This window comes from Thunnus maccoyii, chromosome 20, assembly GCF_910596095.1.
Source record: "Thunnus maccoyii chromosome 20, fThuMac1.1, whole genome shotgun sequence".
Taxonomy (NCBI): Eukaryota; Metazoa; Chordata; class Actinopteri; order Scombriformes; family Scombridae; genus Thunnus; species Thunnus maccoyii.
Genome location: NC_056552.1, coordinates 26,625,298 through 26,633,442, shown reverse-complemented (window position 1 = coordinate 26,633,442; position 8,145 = coordinate 26,625,298).

The following is an 8,145-nucleotide window of genomic DNA, read 5'->3' as shown; positions in this document are numbered from 1 at the left end:
GCAATCACCCACTGAAATTTGCATGTACGAAGCCCACCAATCAGTATGCGCCTACTGATTATGTGTGTCTCGCACAGTATATAATGAAGCATTTTGTTGCCGCTCTTATCCTTTCTCACTTCAGTGACAGCGAATCTGCCCACTGATCTTACCTCTCCACGAATGGAGTTGCCACTCCAGCAAGCTTGTTCCTGTCCGTCGTACCCCCGCCTCATTGTGGTCGCTAACGGACATCTCTTCTGTTTCGAGTGCCTCAGATGGCACCACACAGAGAGCAGCATTATGCAGCCACTACCCTTCCATTTATGGAAGGTTTGGCAGCAGGGAGGGCCGAATCAGAGTACCACAGCTTCCTGGCTGCTGCTCCCCAGCTGACCACCTGCCCTCTGACACAGTTTTACGAGGAATGGCATCACGGCTGCATGTTAACGGAGTGGATGGACAAAACACTGAGACTGGGTTATTCACTCCAGCTCTGCTGTGTTTCTCCTCCGTTCTTGGGGCACCAAGGAGATAAATGAATCCTCCCATGAGTAGATAGCTTCTCTCTCCGAGGGGATCCAGGACCTGTTTCTAAAACAGGCTGTCTCGATTGTTCCCATTCATGACAGACAGAGGGGGTTTTACTCTGCCTACTTCCTGGTTCCCAAGCAGATGGGAGGTTTCAGACCCATTTTGGATTGTGAACCAGTGCATCACCCAAAAGACATTCTTCATGCTAACCATCAGGAGATTGATGGAACTGGTTCAACCAGGCAAGTGGTTCACCACCTTTGACCCGAAAGATGAATATTTTCACATCAAGGTGGCACTGAAACACAGGAAGCTCCTGTATTTCGCAGGCAGGGAGGAGTCCGATCTAAATACTCTGTTAAAGATGACAGAGAACCTGTTGTTGTGGGCCTCAGAACACCTCCTGTTTCTGAGAGCCCTCCACATTCCGAGTCCGGAAAACAAGGGTGCAGACCTCATGTCAAGAGGCAGCCCTCTGGCAGACGAGTGGAGGCTGCACCCTGAGGTGGTGCAGCAGATTTGGAACCGGTTCGGAAAAGCTGAAGTGGACCTTTTTGCCAGTTGGACACCCACTGCCCGCTCTGGTTCTCCCTGATGCCACAAAATGATCCACCCCTAGGGGTGGACATGTTTGCACACACAACACGGCCAAGGAGGCTGCTTTTTGCCTTTCCTGCTCTTCATCTCATTCCTCCTTTGCAGGAGAGGGTGAGACAAGAGTGGCTGTTGATCATCCTGTTAGCCCCAAACCACCGTTTGGAGCCGTGGTACGCAGAGATGACCCAGATGTTGCTGGCCCAGCCTTCGTCCATCCTCCAAATCTGGAGGACCCTGTCCCAGGAGGCAGGCTTGATAAGTGTGCTGTCCATGTTGGGCCAACCTCTCTGTCTCATGCCACTGTTACAGTGTATGCAGCAGCAGTGGGCGATTGTGTGCGTGTGATTGGAGGAAAGTATTAGGGTTACAATATTGTAACCTTCATTTTTTTCCCACTGAAATATCCCATCATCCAGTACAATATCTGTCAGTAGAAACTACAGCAAAATTAAACTTTTTATGGTTATGTTTTCACTTGTATGATGGATCAGTTGTGCAATATGTTGTTTTAAAGTTTTTACTAACAGCACTTGAATGTTGAATGTAAATATATAAAAATACTGGTATGTGGTTGACTGATTCACATATCTACCTACCTACTTATGTAAAATGTACAATGACATTTGATAAATGCAGCGACACTGAGCCCAAGAAGGGGACAATAAAATATATTGTATCATATAAATATATATGAAGCCACACCACAGTCTTTCACTGACATTGACCAAAGTGCTTTTATTGCCGAAACCCTAACCACATGCAGTACTCAGGATGTGAACTGGGGTCCTGTCCTTGAGTCCTGCATCTTGTACACCCTCCATCCACCGTGGTGTCCTTACTGCGATCTCAGAGCCATATATAAATGTAGCACTTAATTCATTCAAAAAAAAATGTTACCTGTGAACATAAACCAGGCAGCAATTACGTTTGCCAAAGCAATGTAATTGGGAAAACAATTTAGTTGTATATGAACGTCATTTCTAGGAGACAGGGTTGGATTTCTGATATTCTAGTAGTTCATCTGACCATATCACTGACTGCTGCAAGAAGAATTAGAAATACAATACCACTGGAACAACAGAGCACATTTTAAGTGTTATATTCTAGTTGTACTTTTTATTATCACAAAATACATTTTTGTACATACTTACAAAATCATATCATAGAATATTTATCCTCCTCTTTGCAGGTACTGGTGTATTTGTTCACACATGGTGTCTATAACTGACCTCTTCAGATCATCAGTAACATTCTGTCTGGAGTCAAAAATGAACTAAGGCATTACATTACAGTTACATTAGTTTGACACTTATGATAGTATGGCTTTCATAAGAGCATACATGGGGAAAGATTTAGAAATTAATAAAAATGATTTGAGTTGTCAAGATCTGTCCTTTTACTGAACTCTATGAGCTTAAACCCTAGTTTAACCAGATGTGCAGCAGGTTCAAGTCAAAATCCAGTTAAACCAGGTGTGCCGCAGGTTTTATTTAAACCCCAGATAGATACAGTGATCTCTATTGGCATTTAAGATGATTTCTAGAGGACTCAGGAGCTAGATTTAGACTAATTCACTGGTGCAGTTTTAACTGCAGCTTCCAATCTTGATTTTGCTTTTGAACATGCTTTTTGTGATTTTCTGTCATTTATATCCTGTTATAATGTCAGATGTCTATGATAAACAAGGTCAAAGTTCCAAAACATGATGTGAACGTATGTAAAAATGCCACCTTCAAGTCAAAAGCCAGGGCTTCAGCCTGCTCTGAGCACTTCGTTTGCAAAGTGACCTCTACTTCCCCATTGAATTGACATCAGATTATTCGTACATGCCCACATATAGCCGTCCATTCTGTAGCCTTTGTTGCTAAGGTTTTTCCATAGGTTGTTCATATTGGCCACTAGTATATTTCGCATCAGATTCAAGTTTGAACATGTATGGATGTATTTGAGAAGTTTGAGTGTGTGTTTGAGAGTTTTGAGTAAAGAACAGGAAAAAGGAGCAAAATCAGACTGCTATTGTCCTTTTACGTAGATTTTGGAGTTGGAAGTGTGTTGGGAGGAAGCTTCCTGAAGCTGGCCAATCAGAGTGGGTACAGAGTGGGCTCTTAAAGAGGCTGAACTGAGGGGTTGCATAAAGGGTCAGTATAAGATAAATAAACAGTTTTTTATGCTGTAAAGTGCCACAGAATACAAATATAGACATATGCATGTTATGTACTCTTTAAAGTTTAAATCTGAGCAAACAGAGCCAAGATAATTCTTGGATGTATACATGATGAGTCTTCTAGCTAACAACACAATCAATGCAGTCTTTGAAGTTATTAGAAGTTGCTTTTTATGTTTGTTTGTTTTTCACCACTTTAGGCTAACTACCAGTCCTTGTGCTAAGCTAAGTTAAACACATCCATGACCTCTCTACTGGAGGCAGCATCTTGATTTGATAGCAAACCAATGTATTTCCCAAACTTTCAAACAAAGTGTGTTAAAATGTGATCTAGTGGGCCTCTGTCCTTGCCCGAAACATCTGGACAACCTCCCTGGTGTTAGCGATGGACTGTCTCCAGTCCAGGATGTCCTTGGTTGCTATTTGTTTGGAGTGTAACTTACAATGGGGGTCAGCAGTTGTATAGCAGAGCCTGTGCTCCGGACAGACACAGGAAGCTGGCAGGAAGCTGGCAGAGCATGGAGAGGAAGAGCACATGGGCAGAATAATAGGCACAGTGACAGTTCACAGTGGACCCTCACTGCTGTGATACATACAGTATATCCTTTTTCAAAAGGGACACATGCACTCATGATAATCACTTGCTATGTATAATACATTCTCATTTTCTCCTAAGCGTACTTAGAGCATTCTGATACAGAAGATTTTTGGTTATGCTTTTTTTGATATCAGATATTAATGAATATGGCTGGGATGAATTATTTTTGAAGTTTGTGCCATTTCACATCAACACAGCCTAAAGAACTCTAGGCATCACCTGTCCATACGCTGGATGCTCAATGTAAAGACTGTGTTTGTACTGAGCAGCTCCATGTGAGTGCTCAAACCTGTACAGATTGTAATGATTAAAAAAGAAATTGCAGATTTAAAGAACAGGATGTAGAATTGGACATCCAGAGGCCAACAGCAGAATGTGATACCCCTGCTAACACTCATCAGCTTTCCTTTCTTCCTGTTTTCTTTCTCCTTTCATTCCCTTCCTTGTCACTCTGATGCAACACTATTACCGTTCAAAGTAACTGAGCCAATAGTTTTCTTTCCTGATTAAATTAAGCCAAATGACAGTTACCATGAATGTGTTTTCATGATTGCTAAACGAAACAAGTAAAGGTGTCCAATTTCCATGCTCACAGTCAAAAAACAACAAAAAAGTTGTTCCATTGTTTTTTCCCACTAAAATAACACAACTGTGTCTCTATTTCCCCCGTAATTAGTACTAGATTACGTTACCTATTACTTATAGGTAACGTTCTTATAAATTATTAGGACAGACCCATAATTCCCATGTTTCCATTTTTTCCCAACCTGAAGGTCTAAATGTTTGGAAGCCCTCTCTATACTGATTGGAATTAAATTCTGGTGGAGAAATACTGAATCCTTTATTCATTTACAGTACTGTGTAAAAGTTTCAGGTACTTGGATGTTAAGATTCTCATCCATTATGCAATATCATCAGGGAGGCATCTGATTTGTGTAGGGCTTCCGCCCATGAACTCAGTTTCCCACAATCCTCCAAGTTTCACACCTGTACCTGAACTCAGCTCATGGACCCTCCGCCTACGGTCATCATTCATCATTGTGGCCTATGACCCATGACATCATCTTATCAACAAAACCCCAGCTCCTCTTTGCTCTCTCTCTTCTCTCTTACACGGTTCTCCTCTGATGGCTCTCTGACCTCCACTGTGCAGTCTGCTCAGAGCAGACACACCAAACTCTGTCTTTACAGCATAATATAGATTCCTGGTTAGCTAAGTATGCATTGCTAACTGATAGTAAAGTTTATTTAGCCAGCAGCTATGAAACAAAGTCTCCCAGCTAATTTTACAAGCAACAGGAGCAACAAAGCAAGTCAGTGCCAAGCTGATAACTCCACGAGGAGAACAAAGGAGCTACTGGTTTCCTCCGACCTGCACCATCGGGACATTGAACAGCAAAGACTGCATTCAACATCAAAACCACAATCCTTCCCAGCCTGGCTCATCCACAACGGACAGAATCACCAGCTAACAAAGCAGTACAGCTAACAAAGAACACCATGGAAACCTTTCCCTTCATGGACAGGTAATGTTAACTGGGCATAGCATAGTGTAACGATGTACACAGCTAAGCACAGGACTGCTTAACTTTTGTCAGTGTACAAAGTGCATGCAAACTAATCCTTTTCCTAACCTGGCACTGTTATCCTACACAGATCATGTACATATACTGTAAATTGGCCTGGCAGAACAAAGAAATGTACACACGCACACTCACACACACACTTTCTCTCATATACACATGCACACACACTCCTTTTTGTTCTTTAGCTAAGTACATTTAGTTAGATTATATATTGTGTGTTTTATTTTATTATCTTTAAAAAAAACACTTTTGAATATACATGCTTAACTATTTCATGTTGCACAAGTGTAGATGTTGCCAACGTGTGTGTGTGTGTGTGATAGACAGAGAGAGAGAGAGGGAGAGGGAGAGAGAGAGAAAGAGCTCTATATGCATTTTCCATCCATCGATCTGTCATCTTAAATCTTAACATACGTTCTTGCCCCTCTCTCTCTTCCATTGTGCAGCATCAAGCCATCTGTGTGTCTGTTCCTGCAACTCTGACACATTTCCTATACTGCAAGTGTGTGTGTGTGTGTGTGTGTGTATGTGTATGACCCACTTCTTGTTTTTGGTGAAGTAATAAGGAAACTCATAGTCAGTGCTTTAGTAAAGAGCTTATTGTCAACCACTACATCCACACTCCTAATGGGCCAATCCATTTCAAGAAGAATAGCAGGAAATAGAAAGTGGTTGTGTAAGCTGGTCAAGGCCTGCTGCATTACTCAAAATGTAGAGTTGAAATGTGGTTAACATTCAGCGGTACCATTTCTTTTTATCCACACCTTTCGAGTGGCTCACTTACACATTGATATAATTTGACTGGTGTGTCAAATATTATTTATAACACCTTATAACAACTGAATAATAGGATAATACGTGGAATGCTGAGTCTCTGGCTGACTATAACACCCCCATACACACACACACACACACGCACTAACACACGATATAACTAGATGAGTGCATTTAGTAGAGTGCAGATCTTTGCCAAGTGTCTACAGTCAAGATGGCAGCGAAGATAACAAAAATGGGGATTTACTCATCTTGTATTGTACCTAACTTTAGTGGATCATAACATATCGGGTATAGAATTAATCTGCAGATGATGAGACCAAACTTTTCTAAGTAAGGGCAAAGGCCAAAATATGGCCTGCAACAGACTTGTTTTTAGCCTAGCCGATTACCAGAAATGCCTTTAGCTATGTTGTTATGCATATTGTAAAATGGTGAGGACTGCTGAAAAGAAACAACCGAACAACAACGTATGTACGATCACCTCCAGGCTTACACCTGGCTGAGATAATAAAACTTTATTTGCATAGAACGTATGTATTGTATATGAAGAGGTGCTGTGGACTACTTGAAACTACTGTGAAGGAATTAAAATTGTGGTAAATGTCTGCACTCCACCCACAACCTACTGGTCAAACAGCAGAGAACCCTGAGCAAGAGGTTGATTTATTTCATTTCATTTCAGTTATTTATGTGACTCAAGAGGATGATCACATGGTAGTATTACAAAGGTTGCAGATCCTCTGATTTCTATCTGGCCTTTTATGTCTTCCAATCTGCTGTAGGAAAGAATGCTGCCTGTCTGTCCTGTTGGTGTTGGAAAGGAAGCTCCTCTTACCTTTACTTGTCAATATTTATTACACTCAGTGCATTGATTTCACCACTATCTCTACTGTTTATCCTTCAAATATTGTCTGCTGCTATTATACTCTATTTGAGATTTCTTCAGTCTGTCAGTTCACACACACACACACACACACACCAAACAACAACCAAATGTATGATCACCTCCAGGCTTACACCTGGCTGAGATAATAAAACTTTATTTGCATAGAAACATAATGTATATGAAGAGGTGCTGTGGACTACTTGGAACTACTGTGAAGGAATTAAAATTGTGGTAAATGTCTGCACTCCACCCACAACCTACTGGTCAAACAGCAGAGAACCCTGAGCAAGAGGTTGATTTATTTCATTTCATTTCAGTTATTTATGTGACTCAAGAGGATGATCACATGGTAGGTATGGAGCACAAACAGAACATACTGTACAATAAATATAAAAACGATAGCACACAGCAGGGCTAAAGTACAACAAATATTACTTAAACAAAGGAAGGACATTCTTCGAAAACCTAATTTACAAATAACTTCTGGCTTAACTGATTATAATAAATTAACTTAAACATAGATGGGCAGTTTAAATAATACTTTGGCAAATACCTTTCTCTATAATTCATTATGCTTACATTATTACATTCAAATTAAATATGATACTTGTCTCCCAAACAATTGTCATTACAAAGGTTGCAGATCCTCTGATTTCTATCTGGCCTTTTATGTCTTCCAATCTGCTGTAAGAAAGAATGCTGCCTGTCTGTCCTGTTGGTGTTGGAAAGGAAGCTCCTCTTACCTTTACTTGTCAATATTTATTACACTCAGTGCATTGATTTCACCACTATCTCTACTGTTTATCCTATTGTCTGCTGCTATTATACTCTATTTGAGATTTCTTCAGTCTGTCAGTTAAAAGTAAAGAAAACCAAAGCATGTCTCAGCATCAGTCAGAGTAAGATATGGTCTAAGGTAAATATTCTGTATTTATTTCTAATCATTTTAATAGTTTGAATACCAGAACACACCACCTGCTGACTCCCACTCTTGATTGTCATTTGTCCATTTATTCTTTCGTTG